The sequence below is a fragment of the Cervus elaphus genome, chromosome 4 (genome assembly GCF_910594005.1).
Source record: "Cervus elaphus chromosome 4, mCerEla1.1, whole genome shotgun sequence".
NCBI classification, from domain to species: domain Eukaryota; kingdom Metazoa; phylum Chordata; class Mammalia; order Artiodactyla; family Cervidae; genus Cervus; species Cervus elaphus.
In genome coordinates this window covers 49,654,225-49,672,799 of record NC_057818.1, presented here as the reverse complement: position 1 = coordinate 49,672,799, position 18,575 = coordinate 49,654,225, and the positions used below count along the sequence as shown (strand labels likewise).

At 40.5% G+C, this 18,575-nt stretch overlaps 1 long non-coding RNA gene across 1 annotated transcript in view; it reads left to right on the top strand.

The window, feature by feature from the left end:
• The window catches only part of LOC122692018, a 59,505-nt gene extending 41,964 nt beyond the window's left edge, over positions 1-17,541 (top strand). Inside the window, exon 4 of the long non-coding RNA XR_006340559.1 lies at positions 17,494-17,541. This is a non-coding gene — a long non-coding RNA (uncharacterized LOC122692018). The remainder of the gene's footprint in view (positions 1-17,493) is intronic.
• The last annotated feature ends 1,034 nt before the right edge of the window (positions 17,542-18,575 follow it).

Sequence of the window (18,575 nt, the reverse complement as noted above, 5' to 3'; positions counted from 1 at the left end):
ATAACGTCAAGCCCTGCCAAGTGTGTGTGGAAGATGACGAGCTCATAAACAATGCTGGGGGGAGTGTAAATTGGCACATGTTTTAGAGAGAAATCTCATGATCACAGAATGCAATTTTAAAACACATATATCCTGGAACTTCCCTGGTGGACCAGTGGTTAAGACTCCTCGCTTCCACTGCAGGGGGCTTGGGTTCTATTCCTGGTTGGGGAACTATAATAAAACACCACATTCCTCACGGTGTGGCCAAAAAGGTAAAATATAAATAAATACAAACTCATAAATCCTAGTGAATCACTTTGCTGTATGGAAGAAATTAACACAGCATTGTAAATCAACTACCATAAAAATTTTTAAGAAGCCACATATACCCTATGACTTAGCCATTCCATATGTATAAATCAATCCCACAAAATATTTTGATTATATAAAGACATAGGCTCAAGGATCTTCAGTGCAGTTTATTTTCTAAATAGTACAAACATTGGAAACAGCTTAAGTGCCTCTCAATATAGGACTGGCTAGGGTAATTATCATCAAAAAAATTTAGAATATGATGCAGCTATTAAAAAGAACAAGGTTGAGTTGAACATGCAGATCTGGAAAGAAACCTGCAACATATTGGGAAGCCAAAATTCAATATTCAGGATCTTCTCTGGTGGCCCAGTGGTTAAGAATCTGTCTTGCAGTGCAGGGGACTTGGGTTTAATTCCTGGTTGTGGTAGATCCCATAACAGCAACTAAGCCCATGAGCTGCAACTAAGACCCTATGTAGCCAAATAAATAAATATTTTAAAGAACAATATTCAGCTAAATTTTCTTGAAAGTGAAAGTGTTAGTCACTCAGTCATGTCCAACTCTTTGTGACCCTGTGGACTGTAGCCCACCAGGCTCTTCTGTCCATGGGATTCTCCAGGCAAGAATACTGGAGTGGGTTGCCATTTACTTCTCCAGGGGATCTTCCTGACCCAGGGATTGAGCTTGGGTCTCCAGAATTGCAGGCAGACTCTTTACTGACTGAGCCACTAGGGAAGACAAATTTTCTTAGCATGACCCCTATATAATAAATAATAATGTGTGCATATTATTTTCTATATATATATATATATACACCTCTATAAAGATTATTCATAGAAAACAGTCAGAAATAAGCACCAACTACCTAATAGTTATTATTCAATGTTTCTTGCAGTTGGAAAGGGCGAACTTATATAAATTTCTTGTTTACATAAATGTTAAACAAGTGATGGAATTGTGGGCGATTCATCCTTTCCTGTTTGTGTTTCTCTTTTTGATATTAAATAATACAGAACCATCACAATTCTGTAAAGTAATTATTGTCCAATTAAAAATAAAATAAAAAACAATTCAGGAATTCTTGAGATACATATCCCATGGACTTCCCAGATGGCTCAGTGGTAGAGAATCTGCCTACCAAACAAGAGATGCTAGTTTGATCCCTGGGTCGGGAAGATCCCCTGGAGAAGGAAATGGCAAACCACTCCAGGATTCTTGCCTGGGAAATCCCGTGGACAGAGGAGCCTGGAGGGCTACAGTCCATGGGGTCACAAAAGAGTCAGACATGACTTAGCGACTAAACAACAGGAACAACCTATCCCATAGATGACAAACCGGGAGCCTGTGATAGAATCCAGCCTGCAGATATATTTTACTTGGCCCATGCTGCAGTGTTTTTCCTAATTGAATAACTGATAATGGTCATCAATGTTTTACACAGTGGGATCTTTCACAAAAAAGTTCAGATTTCTGGATACTTGTGAAAAATATGCAGGAGATCTGGCAATACTTGGCAACAACCTGCATTCATGGCACAGTGACCTGGAGCTGAGTGATGGGAAGGTGCCCTCTAGGTAATTAGAAACTGCCGCCCTCCTTATGGTTTTGTCTATCCCAAGACTCTGCTTCAGTAGCCATTTATCATTATACCTGCATCATACTTATTTTTCTTTAAAAACTAACATGTAATTCACTTACCATAAGATTCACAGTTTGAGAGTGTGCAATTCAGTGCTTGTTCTTATTATTTTTTAAAAATTTATTTACTTGGCTGCACTGGGTCTTAGTTTGGGCACCCGAGATCTTTAGTTTTGGCATGCAAACTCTTGGTTTCAGCATGCGGGATCTGGTTCTCTGACCAGGGATTGAACCCAAGCCCCCTGCATAGGGAGTGTGGAATCTTAGCAACTGGACCACCAGGGAAGTCCTATTTCAGTGGTTTTTAGAACATTCATGGAACTGGGCAAACATTCCCACTAGGATCGTCCTTGGAGTCCATGGGGGATTGATTCCAAGACCCACCACAGATGCCCACAACTGAGAATGCTCAAGTCCCACCATCACTCCTCCCTATCTGCAGTTCCACATCCACAGATTTTAACCAACAACCTCAGATCATGTAGTACTGTCTGTATTTATTGAAAAAAAAAATACATGTATAAGTGGACCCATGCAGTTCAAACTCATGTGGTTCAAGGATCAACTGTACATAATTCCGGAACACTTACACCATCCCTAAAAGACACTCTAGATCTCATCACCTCCCAGCCCCTGGCACCACTCATTACTTCCTGTCATTATTGAGTTGCCTGTTCTGGACACTTCATATAAAGGGAATTATTTGTCTGGCTTCTTCCACTTAGTGTGATTTGTTCAAAGCTCATCCACGTGGTAGCATGTATTAGTACTTCATTCTTTTTTGTGGCTGTATAATATTCCACTGCATGGATACAGTACATTTTGTTCCTCTGTTATCAGTTGATGGACATTTGACTTGCTCCTGCCTTTTGGTCATTGTGACTAATATAAATGCTAACATGAACATGTGTGTAGAAATTTTTGTATGAAAACATGTACCTAGCAGTTGAATTGATGGGTCGAACAGTAACTCTCTGTTTAACTTTTTGAGTAGCTGCCAAACTTTCCAAAGTATCTGCACCATTTTACATTCTGAGCAGCAATGTATAATGTTTCTAATTTCTCTACATTCTTGCTAACACTTGTTATTTTATTTATTTATTTAAAAATTTTTATTTATTCGTTTATTTTTTACTGCACTGGGCCTTCATTGGAAGACAATGTACAGTGGAAACAGGGACAGATTTTATTTTCTTGGGCTCCAAAATCACTGCAGATTTTAATTGCCACCATGAAATTAAAAGACACTTGCTCCTTGGTAGAAAAGCTATGACCAACCTAGACAGTGTATTAAAAAGCAGAGATATTACTTTGCCAACAAAGGTCCATATAGTCAAAGCTATGGTTTTTCCAGTAGTCATGTATGGATGTGAGAGTTGGACCATATAGAAAACTGAGTGCCAAAGAATTGATGCTTTTGAACTGTGGTGTTGGAGAAGACTCTTGAGAGTCCCTTGGACTGCAAGGAGATCAAACCAGTCAATCCTAAAGGAAATCAGTCCTGAATATTCATTGGAAGGACTGATACTGAAGCTGAAGCTCCAATACTCTGGCCAACTGATGCAAAGAACTGACTCATTGGAAAAGACTCTGATGCTAGGAAAGACTGAAGGCAGGAGGAGAAGGGAACAACAGAGGATGAGATGGTTGGATGGCATCATCGACTTTATGGATATGAGTTTGAGCAAGCTCTGGGAGATGGTGGTGGACAGAGAAACCTGGAGTGCTGCAGTCCATGGGGTCAAAAAGAGTCAGACACGACTGAGTGACTGAACTGAACTATGGTAAATCAGACAGAGAAAAACAAATACTACATGATTCCACTTATATGTGAAATCTAATAACCAAAAACAAATGAACAAACAAAACACAAACAGACTCATAGATTTAGAGAGCAAACTAGACGGTGCCGGAGGGGGAGATTGATAGGGGGATGGGTGAAATAGGTGAAGGGGATTAAGAGGTACGAACTTCTAGCTATAAAATAAATAAGTCATGGGGATGTAATGGACACATAGGGGATAAAATTAATAATATTTTATGCTGATAGATGGTAACTGATCTACTTATTTATTTGGCTGCATTGGGTCTTAAGGAGAAGGCAGTGGCAACCCACTTCAGTATTCTTGGCTGGGAAATCCCATGGACAGAGGAGCCTGGCAGGCTACAATTCATGGGGTCGCAAAGAGTCAGACACACCTGAGCGACTGAACAACAACTGAGTCTCAGCTGCGGGACGTGGGATCTTCCTCGAGTTAGGCGGAATCTTTCATTGCCACACACGGTCTGAGTTGCTCCATGGCATGCAGGATCTTAGTTTTACAACCAGGGATTGAACCCAAGTCCCCTGCATTGCAAGGCAGATTCTTAACCACTGGACCACCAGGGAAGTCCCACATAAAGTCATTTCTGAGAACATGAAACAAAATCTGCACAAACAGAAAGCCATGCTTTTGAATAAGGAGCTTCATAACTTTTAATGATATAGTTTCTCCTAGAACTTATAAGTTTAATGTGGTGCCAGTTAAGATCCCCAAAGGACATTTTTTTCCCTCAAAGGACTTTTTGAGTAAAATACTTATATAGCTTCCATGGAACAATAATGTCTCATAAAAGGCAAGAAAATTATAAACATAAAGAAAATTGAGAAGAGGTTAATCTTATCAGATGTTTGAAATCACCATAAAGCCATTGAGATAAAAATAGTGTAGGACTGCTATATGACTCGGCAGATATATCAGGAACATTAGAAATAGAGCCCAGAAAAAATATGATTTTATCACATGTACAGGTGGTATTTGAATTTGGTAGGAGAATGGCTTATTTTTAAAAATGGTGCTGCCACTGCTATATTTAAAACAGATAACCAACAAGGACCTACTGTATAGCTCATGGAACTCTGCTCAATGTTAGTGGCAGCCTGGATGGCAGAGAGATTTTGGGGAGAATGGCTACGTGTGTATGGCTAAGTCCCTCCACTGTTGACCTGAAACTATCACAACATTGTATGTTAGTCAGCTAAACCCCAATACAAAATAAAAAACTTAAAAAAAAAAAGACGGAAACAGACTCACAGACATAGAGAACAGGCTTGTGGTTGCTAAGGGGAAGGGGGGAGGGGAAGGAGGGACCAGGAGTGTGGCATTAGCAGATGCAAACTATTATATGTAGGATGGATACACAGCAAGGTCCAATATTAATGGAAAATAATATTTTAATAATTAAAATAATTAATAGAAAAAGAATGTCTATATGTATAACTGAGTCACTTTTCTGTACAGCAGAGATTGGCACAACACTGTAAATCAACTCTACATCAATAAAAAATAAAATTAAAAAAATAAAGATGGTGCTGGTATAACTGGAAAAGAATAAAGTGTGATTCCTGCGTCAAGCCATGTGTGCGTGTGTGCTAAGTGGCTTCAGTTGTGTCCTACTCTTTGGGACCCTATGGACTGTAGCCCACCAGGCTTCTCTGTCCATGAGATTCTCCAGGCAAGAATACTGGGGTGGGTTGCCATGCCCTTCTCCAGGGGATCTTCCTAACCTAGGGATCGAACCAGTGTCTCTTACATCTCTTGCATTTGCAGGCGGGTTCTTTACCACTAGAACCTCCTGGGAAGCCTATATCATGCCATTCAGGAGACAAATTCCAATGAACAAAATACTTACAGATAAAAAAAAATCTGTAAAGATCTTGGAAGAAAACTGAAGAAATTTTGTGTACAGTTTTGCGATGGGTAGGTACCTTTATGATAAGGATTCTCAAGTCCGTATAATAAAATACTAATAAAAATCCTAGGCAGATGATGACTGTAAACAAGGCAATGGGCAAGGATTGTAGCATGCAAGGCAGACGAAAGATAGTTGTACAAATAAAAGAATAATAACCAAGAAGATTGGGCAAAAAAATATAAATAGACAAATTATAGAATGAAAAAAATCCAAGAGACCGATAAAACATATGAAAAAGATGCTCTGCCTTTATTATCCAGGGAAATGACAGTTAAAGCAAAAATAAAATATCATTTTCTAGCCATTAGTTGGCAAAACAGAAGATGACTTATAAAGTCAATGCTGCTTGGAACGCTAAGAAAAGGATCCTCTCACATATTGCTGGTGGCAGTGGGATTTGTTATAAAAACAAATCAATAATTTATTTGGCTGCACCAGGTCTTAGTTGCTTCGCTCAGGATCTCCAGTCTTCATCGCCACATTGAACTCTTAGTTACGGCATGTGGATCCATTCCCCTGACAATGATCGAAACTGAGCCCCCTACACTGGGAGTTCAGAGTCTTAGAACTTCCTCTTATTTACACTTGTGAAGGTTATCACAGGTCTCTGAGTTGGAGGAGTTAGATTTGATATTAGAAATTATAGTGTAGTTTTCACATTTAGTTACTTATAAATAAGCTTAGTAAATTCTTTAGTCTTCTCATAAAAATAAAAACTCATGACCAACATATCAAAAAATGTTTCATGATGAAAATATAATGAAATAAAAAAAATTCAAAATTTAACACTTTTTCTTAGCTTTAAAATTTTTAATTGGAGAATAATTGCTTTACAATATTGTATTGATTTCTGCCATATATCGACATGAATCAGCCATATGTATACATATGGGTTGTTTGTTTTAAAGTCACTATTGAATTTGTTCCAATATTGTTTCTGTTTTCTGTTTTGGTTTTTTGGCCAGTGAGGCATGTGGGATCTTATCTCCTGCCTCCTCATTTAGGGGTGAAGTCTTAACCTGTGGACTGCTAGAGAAGTCCCTTGGAGAAAAAGTTTAATACAAGCATAACATACAGGAGAATGCATGATTGGTAAATGAATTTTAATGAATTTTAATTTTAATTTAATTTTAATGAATTTTCTAAAGTGAATATACCATCACCCAATCAAGGAACAAAACATTAACAGGATCCCAGAAATTTCCCCTCATGCCTCTTCCAGTACTACCTCTGACCTCCTCCTGAGAGGTAAACACTGTCTTGTCTTCTAATAACCCAGATGAATTTTTCTAGAGTGTTGACCTTCATTTAAGTGAAATCATTCAGTATGTACTCTTTTGTGGCTGGCGTCTTTCGCTCAACGTTATATGTGGGATATTCATCCAAGTTGCTGAATATAGCAGCAATTCATCCATTTTATTATTGTACAGTATATCACATGGGCTTCCCTTGTGGCTTAGCTGGTAAAGAATCTGCCTGCAATGTGGGACACCTGGGTTCGATCCCTGGGTTGGGGAGATCCCCTGGAGAAGGAAAGGCTACCTACTCCAGTATTCTGGCCTGGAGAAATCCATGGACTCTATAGTCCATGGGATCACAAAGAGTCAGACACGACTGAGCTTTCATATCACACAACTCATTGGTGGAGGAATTATGCAGTATTTGTATAACTCCATTGGGGGAAGACTATCATAAGCTTCTGTGTAGTTTCCTTCAGACTTGGCTCATGTACTTTTCCCTTTGCTGATTTTTCTTTGTCTCTTCTGCATCCTTTCATAAGAATAACTAATAGCCATGAATATGACTAGAGGTTTAATCCTGAGTCTTTATAGTGAATCATTGACCCTGGGGCTGGTTTTCTTGGACACCTCTGATACAAATGGTGTCACAAGTGGGATTCACTAGACCCACCTCTAACTCACTGAACTTCAGCAATAGCATTGCTTAGGAAGGGGAAATGAAGATGAAGGGATGGGATATGATGAAAACTTGGTTCCTGGGTGATTGTGGAATCATTCGTGGTGTGAAATAGCACTGAGTTGCCATCTGTTGTGAGAGGTAAAAGTTGTTGTTGTTTAGTTGATAAGTTGTATCAGACTCTTTGTGACCCAATGGACTATATAGCCTGCCAGGCTCCTCTGTCCATGGTATTCTCCAGGCAAGAATACTGGAATGGGTTGCCATTTCCTTTGCCAAGGGATCTTCCCAACCCAGGGATCGAACCCATGTCTTCTGCATTGGCAACTGAATTCTTTTCCCCTGAGCCATCAGAGAAGCCCGAGGTAAAAGTTACCTATGGAATATGAGAGTAATAGATCATTCCCAGGACAGTTGGCTCACTGGATGCCCTGGCTGCTTTTGGCCATGCTGGCTAAAGTGAGGAGGAAAACTGCAGGCTGAGTGATGGTTCTAGTTTTTGTTTTCTCCTCCAGGAAGAGGAGAAAGGGCTCCTAAATTCTGTCTTCCCACTTGCATACCAGCCTTGATTTTTCCTGAAAGCTATAATATTAATTTTGTAAGTGCTAAATTGACTTCTAGAGGTTTGAGTGAAATTTCAATGAGGAAAAAAAGGGTGGTGTTTTTTAGTTGTTTTGTATCTTGTTACTCTTGCATATGGCTGTATGGTAAAATTGATATAAAATATTCAGTTCAGTTCAGTTCAGTTGCTCAGTCGCACCCGACTCTTTGCGACCCCATGAACTCCAGCACGCCAGGCCTCCCTGTCCATCACCAACTCCCGCAGTTCACCCAAACCCATGTCCATTGAGTTGGTGATGCCATCCAACCATCTCATCCTCTGTTGTCCCCTTCTCCTCTTGCCCTCAATCTTTCCCAGCATCAGGGTATAAAATGTTAAGTGCTTTTAATTTCATAAATTCTAGAGGGATCATCCTTATAGGAAGAGCTGCAAAATAGGGGGACTCAAATTCCTTGCTTTTTGCCACTGATGGATGGATTAGGATGAACTGTTTCGAGTACTATAAACAGAACAAGTTTCCATGGGTTGTGATCTTTTTTCTTTTTAAATCTCATTTTTTGACCTCGCATTTTGGCATTCAGGATCTTAGTTCCCTGACCAGGGATTGAACCCATGCCTCTTGCAGTGGGAGTGCAGTGTCTTAACCACTGGACCACCAGGGAAGTCCCAATAGGTGATAATCTTTTTTTTTTTTTTTTTAGGTGATGATCTTTAACAATGACATTTGCCTATTGAAGTCCAAGGGAAAAAATGAGAGAACATAAAAAGAGAGCCAATCTCCATATAAAGATACACTTTTAGAGTTTCAAGCAATTTTCAGTGAGTGTGTATCTATTTGCTAGATGGGATACTGCTGCTGCTGGATTCATGAATTGCTTAATAAAGTCACTTAGAGATTAAAAAAAGAAATTTTCAGTTTTTTAAGGAAAGTAAAAGTGAAAGTCGCTCAGTCATGTCGAACTCTCTGGGACCCGATGGACTGTCCATGGAATTCTCCAGGCCAGAATACTGGAGTGGGTGGCCTTTCCCTTCTCCAGGGTATCTTCCCAACCCAGGGATTGAACCCAGGTCTCCCGCATTGCAGGCAGATTCTTTACCAACTGAGCTATCAGGGAAGCCCATTTTTTAAGGAGCTCTTGTGAAATTGTATATCTGACAACTCTTATTTTTTTTAAGTTTTATTTTATATCGTAGTATAGTTGATTAATGGGCTTCCCAGGTGGCACAATGGTAAAGAATCCACCTGCCAATGCAGGAGGTGAGATGCAGGTTCAATCCTTGACTCGGGAAGATCTCCTGGAGAAGGAAATGGCAACCTGCTCCAGTATTTTTACCTGGAAAATTTCACAGACAGAGGAGCCTGGCGGGCTACAGTCCATGGAGTCATAAAGAGTCAGACATGACTGAGCAAGCACGCATATAATTGATTAATGATACTGTATTATTTTTAGGTATACAGCAAAGTGACTCAGTTATATGTGTATCCATTCTTCTTCAAGTTCTTTTCCCATTTAGATTCTTACAGAATATTGAGCAGAGTTACCTGTGCTATACAGTAGGTCCTTGTCCTATATCTGACAGCTCTCAGAGGCTGATGATTTTCTGGCTTGAGGTGCACAGTTTGAGTAGATCAATTTGGACTCAAAGTTTGACAAGATAAAAAGGGCTTCGGAAAACCTTGCCTGTCACTTGGGTTTGGAACATGGCTGTCTGGCCCTGTAGTGTCTTTGCTGCTGCTGAAAAAACATCTGCTGGCTTAAAAAAAAATCCTGAATCAACAGATCCTAATTGCCTGGTCGTGTCTGTAAGTGAAAACCTGCCATGAGCTGGGCTGAAATGAAAGCAGGTATAGCTCAATAAATAGAACTCACACTCAAGGACTGTTACAGATTTAGGGCAGCCCTCTGTGGGGGCCAGAGCTGGGACAACGCTATGCATGCCGGCTCGACCATCTGGGTCACTCGCAGGTACCCACAGGAAAGGGTTTATTCTCTGATAGGACTATCTAAATTTGAGCTCCCCATCAGCTCTGTTTCTTTTCTTTCTTTTTTTTGTAGATTTATTTTATTTATTTTATTTTTTTGGCTGTGGTGGGTCTTTGTCTCTGTGTTTGGGCTTTCTCTAGTTTTGGCAAGTGGGGGCTACTCTCCGTTGTGGTGTGTGGGCTTCTCATTGCAGTGGCTTCTCTTGTTGTAGAGCGTGGTCCCTGGACCACACTGGCTCCAGCAGCTGCAGCACAGAAGCTTAGTTGCTCTGGAGCATGTGGAATCTTCCCGGACCAGGGATCGAACAGATGTCCCTTGCATTGCAAGGTGGATTCTTAACCACCGGACCACCAGGCAAGCCCCTCAGCTCTGCGTTTCTCATGCTGAGTAACTGAATCCCTAACTTGGGTTTCCTGCCCCCAAACTGTGGGTTGGAAGAGGACATCACAAGGACTGTGACCCCTCCACCCACTCCTGACAGATCTGGCTCTTGACCCCTCTCTTGGGGGATGTCTCATTTCTGTTGACTTGTGTTCAGCGTTCCAAATTAGATGCAGTTTGCCACAATGGACCTGGAGAAGAAAGTGGCAACCCACTCCAGTATCCTTGCCTGGAATATCCCATGGACAGAGGAGCCTGGCAGGTTACAGTCCATCCGGGTTGCAAAGAGTCAGACATGACTGACTGACAGAACAGCAACAACTATTTGGATTTTCTTTTCTTTCTTTTTAAAGATTTTTTTTAATGTGGACCATTTTTAAAGTTTTTTTTTAATTTTGTTACAATAGTGCCTCTGTTCCATGTTTTGCCTTCTGGCTGTGAAGCATGTGGGATCCCAGCTCCCCATCCAGGGATTGGACTGCACCCCTACATTGAAGGGTGTTGCCCTAACCACTGCACTACTAGGGAAGTCCCACTTGGATTTTGTTTTGAACTGTGGCAGCAGACTTTTGCTCTGGAGCAAAAATCTGAGTTTGCAGTCCATTTCTGAGTCATATTGGCAAATAACCCAAGGGAGAAAGTCACTGTGGTTCATCAGTGGCAATTTACCACACTGGCAAGAACTTCCAGATCTTACCTATTGTTCTCACGGCCTTTCCCCCACTAGGACTTTGTCTCCTATGTATCAAATACCTGGATACCATGGGAGTTGTAGCTCTGGTTTTCTGCGGTTTTGGTTTAGCTTTTTAGTCTCCTACCCAGCCAAGTTTTCAATTTAGCAAATGTCTTAAGTAGGAGGTCCGTTTCTTTTCTATTTTTGTATTTATTTATTTCTTTGGCTGCAATGGGTCTTAGTTGCGTCCTGCAGGATCTTTTGTTGCGGTGCGGGTATATTTGCTTCACAGCGTGTGGAATTTTAGTTCCCTGACCAGGGATGGAACCCACATCCCCTGCATTGCAAGGTGGATTCTTAACCACTGGACCACCTGGGAAGTCCTCGGAAGTCAGTTTCTTGAAGCTCCTCAAATCTCTGGTTGATCCCTCCACCCTCAACACAACTTCTGAAAGTTCCTCTGGCTTCACTATGTCTCAGCAGTGGCCCCATGCCTGGACCAAGCCCAGATTCACAGTCTTTAGACTATACCCAGAGTTTGCAAAGGACTCTGGGGAGACATGAGGATCCTCAGCATTTGCCTGAAAATTCTTCCCGCTCTGGAATTTTATTTCCTTCATCCTTGTTGCTTTCACAGCTCTCTGATATCTTTAAGATAAGATTGTAGTAATTGATCTGGCTTTTCTAGTTGTTCTGATCAGAAGCACTGGCTTGCTTCATACTCAGTTCAGTTTAGTTCAGTCACTCAGTCGTGTCCAACTCTTTGGAACCCCATGGACTGCAGCGTGCCAGGCCTCCCTGTCCATCACCAACTCCCAGAGTTTACTCAAACTCCTGTCCATTGAGTCAGTGATGCTATCCAACCATCTCATCCTCTGTTGTCCCCTTCTCCTCCTGCCTGCAATCATTCCCAGCATCAGGGTCTTTTCAGATGAGTCCTTCGCATCAGGTGGCCCAAGTGTTGGAGTTTCAGCTTCAGTATCAGTCCTTCCAATGAATATTCAGGACTGATTTCCTTTAGGATGGACTGGTTGGTTCTCCTGGCAGTCCAAGGGACTCTCAAGAGTCTTCTCCAACACCACAGATCAAAAGCATCAATTCTTTGGCACTCAGCTTTCTTGATAGCTTTATACTACTCCATCCTATCCAAACATCAATGTCTTCTGTTTTTTCCTGTTTAAATCAACTTTCTTGTGCGACTTCTCTGGTGGTCCAGTGGTTAAGACTCTGTGCTCCCAACATAGGGGGCCCAGGTTCAGTCCCTGGTCAGGGAACTAGATCCCACCTGCTGCAAAGAAGATTGAAGATCCCACATGCCACAACCAAGACCCAGTGCAGCCAACTAAATAAATATTTAAAAAGCATAAACTTCACTGTGGTATAATGTACATACAATAAAATGTACCACTGTAAGTGTATAGGTCAACGAGTTTTGACCAGTGTGTGTTTGACCTATGCAACCATCACTACAATCAAGATATACAACATCTCCCCATCCCCAATATGTTCTGTTAGGCTTTCCCAGTGGCTCAGAGATAAAGAATCCGCCTGCATTGCAGGAGATGCAAGAGACTGGGGTTTGATCCTCAGGTCGGGGAGATCCTTGGGAGGAGAAAATGGCAACCCACTCCAGTATTCTTGGAAAATCCCACGGACAGAGGAGACTGGCAGGCTATGTCCATAGGGTCACAAAGGGTCGGACAGGACTGAGGTAATGAGCATAATATGTTTTGTCATGTCCCTTTGTAGTCAATTCCACCTCCTTCCCCAGTCACAGGCAATTAGGCAACCATTAACCTGCTTTCTGTCACTACAGATTGACTTTTCTAGAATTTCACATAAATGGAATCATACAGTATGTACCCTCTTGTGCCTGGCTTATTTACTCAGCAAAATGTCTTTTGAGATTTATCTTTGGTATTGTATCAGTTGTCCAGTCTTGAGCAGAATTCTGTTGAACTATATCACTATGCATTGCTGAACAGTGTTCCATTCTGTGAATATACCATAATTGGCTTATCTATTCACTGGATTGTTTCCAACTTTTATTATGAATAAATCTTCTATGAACATCATGCATAAGTCTTTGTGGGGATGTACATTTTCACGTCTCTTGAATAAATACTTAGAAGTGAAACTGTTGAGTTGTATGATAAGTATAGGTTTAACATGATAAAAAATTGTTGAATTGTCTTCCGAAGTAGTTTTAACATTTGACATTCCTGCCAGCAATATATGAGAGGTTCGGTTGCTCTTCATCATCAGTCTCTTAAATTTTAACAATTTGAGTGATTGTGTAGTGATATCTCACTGTGGTTTTGTGTTTCCCTAGTGACTAATCTTGTAGAACATTTTTTCAAGTTGCTCATAGACCATTATTTTCTTTGAATTATTTATTTATGTATTTTTGGCTGCGTCAGGCCTTTGTTGCCACGTAGACTTTTTCTCTAGTTGTGGTGAATGGGGGCTACTCTCTAATTGTGGTGGGTGGGCTTCTCATTGCAGTGGCTTCTCTTGTTGTGGGGCTTCTGCTCTAGGCACGCAGGCCTCAGTACTTGTGGCATGTGGGCTCGGTAGTTGTGGTGCTTAATAGGTGTGGGCTTAGTTGCTCCACGGCACGTGGGATCTTCCTGGACCAAGGATGGAACCTGTGTCCCCTGCATTGGCAGGTGGATTCTTTCCCTTTGGACCAGCCCCATCTAATCTATCGTACCTTTTATAATAGGTTCTCTGTCAATACATGCTACCTTAGTTAGATATCCCCCACACTGTCTCCTTGAGAAAGGCTTCTTTCTTTCTTACCAAATCTTGAATAGGTGGAATTCATCAAGGTCTTAGCAATCTGAGACTTCTCTCCTAAGAAATATGTTTTTCATAGATTTTCAGAATATAGACAGCATCACAGTTTATTCTCTAAGGTCTCACTTTTTAGGACTCACAATTATCTGACCTCATCCCTGTAGGGAATGTGGAAAAAATGTTTACATCCAGTCACTTCTGACAGCATCTTGGGATAGTCTATTTAAACACTCATAATTAATTTGGATAATTAGTATGCCAAGAAAAAGATGTTTAGTGTTTTTCTTGGAGGCACTGTCATTGATGCTAGAAATAACATAATAATTACAGCTCTAGAGAGATGAGGTCAGGAAAACCAAGCCTATAATAAAGGGATTCAGATTTTCCCTCCCATGACAAATGTAGTGATCATTGGATTCAGCATCCCAGAACAGAAGTTACTTAGGTGAGTGGAGTTTTTATTTTGGACTTAGAAACTGCCTGGAAGAAAAAAAGAAGTGAGTATTTGGAGATGAGAATCTACCCAAGATCTGGATAATAATTCCTTTTCATTAGAACATGCAAGAGTCCCTGAGAGAGACTGTGTGAAGGGCTGCTTTCTGATTATCGCAGAGAATATTCCTCTTATTCACTGCCTCCAAAGTCATCTCACTTCTTTCCCTGCTTTAGTTCTGTCCAAATTTTCACCTCTGTCTTCATTCATTCTGTCCTTTGATTAAAGTGTCTTAGTCTGAGATTCCCTAAGCACAGGAACAAGATGAATTAAATGTATAAAACATTAAAGTATTAAATTATTATAGTGCACAAACTATCTTATTCTGGTTTTAATATGTATTTATTTGGTTGCAGCATGTGAACTCTTAGCTGTGGCCTGTGGGCTCTATTTCCCTGACTAGGGATTGAACCGGGCGCCCTACACTGTGGTCAGGTGGAGTCTTAGCCACTGGACCCCAGGGAAGTCCCCACACTATCTTAAATAAATGTTTAGGCCTTGTTTCCACTGGACCTTGTCTGGATGAGACTGAATTGGGGAAACTCATTTATACTGAAAAGTTCTTTGAGTGCCCTGTATGAAGATTTTAAGACCTTGTCCAAATCTTTACTACAACGGGTGCCCTAGGAAATTACATTGTTGTAGACTTTGATCTTCAAACTGAAATAATACAGCTTGGAATTAGTGCCAGATCCAATTACAGAAGGCATCTTTACCAGCGAATATCCTCAGAGTTGGGTCTTCATTCCTAATAGCAAACTTGGGTCCAAGACTTGATTTCTGAGATGTGATATTGGTCCTACAATCAGACACCTGATGTGAACCCTGCCTTCAGCTCTGTGTTCCAGGGGAACATATGAATCTTGAAAGTAAATATGACAGATCAGGGCAGCGGCTAGCACAGGGTCAGTGTTCACAAGAGCTTAATGATTTAATGAAGTCCCTCTTAACCTCAGGTTAAATAAAACTCTAGGGAGGCATCTTCACACTTTTTGCTCAAATACAGAGCCCATTCAGGAGTTATAAATAGGAAACTACAATACTCTACAGCTACAATACTAACCAGCTACAATACTCTCTTGTCAGTGACACCTCTAGTGTGTGTGGGTGTCTGTTTCCTGCTCTTTCTGATTTTTTTTTTTTTGCCCTGAATTTTGTTTGCCTGTAAGATCGGGCTTCCCTGGTGGCTCAGTGGTGAAGAATCCACCTCCCAGTGCAGGAGACAGAAGTTCGATCCATGGGTTGGAGAGATCCCCTGGAGAAGGCAATGACAACCCACTCCAGTATTCTTGCTTGGAGAATCCCATGGACAGAGGAGCCTGGCAGGCTAAAGTCCATGGGGTGCAGTGAGCACATGCTTGTTGAATTTCCTATTTATAATTTTTTTTCTGAAACTTCTTTCTGAAGCACTGATATGTTTAACTATTCTTCATTTGTACCACACAATTTTTTAAAAACCGCAGTATGAGATTGAAATTTTTTTATTTTTAAGTATTTATTTGACTACAATGGGTCTTAGTTGAGGTGCATGGGACCTTTGATCTTTTAGTTGTGACAGGCAGGATTTAGTTCCCTGACCACTGATTGAACCTGGGGTCCCTGCATTAGGAGCATGGCATTTTAGTCACTAGACCACCAGGAAGTTCCCATACCACACACTTTAATTCCTGTGTTAGATTTTAAGAAATTGGGTAGGTCAATCCACTTCATCATCATTATTTTTCTTTTGTTATCTTTAAAGAATGACTTAGTTTTGTATGTTTGTTTGTTTGTTTAGTTAATTGATGTTGAATTGAATCTACACCTTTGAGGAAGTTTCAAATCTTGATGACGTATTATCCCATCTAAGAACATGGAATTTAGTTCTGCTCATTCAAGATTTCTCTTATGTTATTTAATTTTTTTTTACTTTTATATTTCCAGTACATTATTGACATAGTTTACTCCTAAATTTTAAAGTGCTTATTCAAAGTATATTTTAAAATGTTTGCACATTTGTATAATATTTGGATAAATTACTAGTGTATTGCTTCTAAAATATTTCAGTTTTATAGCAGAGCGGTTTCCTGTCTGTGACCTATTTAAAGTCAGCCCTTGACGCAGGGGTTTGTAAAGAAAAAAGAGAGAGAGAAAAAATAAAATTTAAAAAAAGAAGAAAGAAAAAAGAAATTAAGAAATTTCAGTTGGTTCTTTGAATGTAACACATAAAATAATCTATGTTTTGAAGAGGAATAATTTTTTCCTGCCATTTTATTGAAAAAATTAGAAAAATATTGAATAGCTGTGTGCCTGGGGCTTCCTAGGTAGTGCAGCGGTAAAGAACCCATCTGCCAATTCAAAAGACACAGGTTCAATCCCTGGGTCAAGAAGATCCTCTTGAGTAGGAAATGGCAACCCACTCCAATATTCTTGCCTGGAAAATTCCATGGACAGAGGAGCCTGATGGGCTAGTCTATGGGGTCATAAAGAGTCATGAAACATGACTGAGCACACACAGTCATAGTAATGACTCCATTCATTTGTTTATTCATTTATTCATGTAATAGTTATTTATTGACTGCCTACTAGTGACAGATTGTTCTAGACCCTAGATATGGGTGGAAAACGAGATAGACAAATCCCTACTTTAATAGCTCTCATGTTTCTATTGGAGGAAATTGTCTTCCTTCGATAGAAATAAGATAATCCAATGAAATGATTTCAGGTGTTATAAGTATTATGAGGGTTATACTGGGTGATTAAGAGAAACAAACTTTAGGGATAGATTTTTTTTTCCTTTTTTGGCCTCATGTGCTGCAAAGTTTTTGGTAACTTAGTACCCTGAGCAGTTTGAACCTGACCAGGGATTGAACCTGAGCCTAAGCACTGGACTGCCAGGGAATTCCTCATGGATGGATTTTTATGCATGACATTAGAGTAGAATTTCCAGAAAGGAACTGTTAAAGAAATTCTGGTGGGAAATGTACTTCACTTGACTTGAAGAAATTCATACATGTGTTCTGTTTCTCCCCAGGTTCCGTGTATCTGAGCATAACCATCATATCCCAGCCAATGAAGGAATGATTTCTGTTGATGGGGCAATAGGTACGGTGATCCTCGCTCAGGCTGGAATAGGGACTGTGGGGAATGTCTCACTCCTTTGTCATTGTATCTGCTCTCTTTTTAAGAGGCATGGATTGAGACCAATTGAGCAAATAATCAACCATCTTGCTTTAGCCAATACTTTGACCCTAATCTGTGGAGGAATCCCTCCAACATTGGCAGCCTTTGAGATGAAGTATTTCCTAAGTGACATTGGGTGTAAACTTGTCTTTTATTTTCACAGAGTGGCCTGGGGAACTTCTCTCAGCATCACCTGCCTTTTGGGTGGCTTTCAGGCCTTAAGTATTAACCCCCCAAACTCCAAGTGGGCAGAACTCAAATTCAGATCCCAGAAGTATATTACTACTCCATGTATCCTGAGCTGGATGTTTCACTTGCTGGTCAATGTCATAGTTCCCATGAGAATGACTGGACAGAAGAATGGCAGAAATGTCAGTGTGAAATCAAATCTTGGCCATTGCTCTTGTCTGTCCATTAACACAATTACAGAATCAATCTGTTCAGTGATTTTCTCCTCTGTTGATGTTGTTTGTTTGGGATTCATGATATGGGTCAGTGGATCCATGATACTTTTCCTTCACAGGCACAAACAGCAAGTCCAATACATTCACAGCACTAGGCAACCTTCCCCAACATCCCCCGGGACCAGAGCCACAAAATCTATCATGTTACTTGTGAGCGCTTTTGTCGTATTTTATTCTCTCTCTTCTGCCTTTGAGATATATGCTTATCTTTTTGGCAATCCACAGTTGTGGCTTGTGAACACCAGTGTGCTCCTAGCATCTAGTTTTCCAACCCTCAGTCCCTTTTTGCTCTTAAAGAGTAACACCCATGTCTCTAGCCTCTGCTCTTCCTGCTGAGGAAGTTGTAGAACTTACTCAGTTGCTGACAGTATTATACTATTTTCATTCATCCATTTATTGTCTCATTCTATGAAGTACCTTCTCTGTATCATTCATGTTTTAGACACAGTAGTGGGCTGCTGCTGCTGCG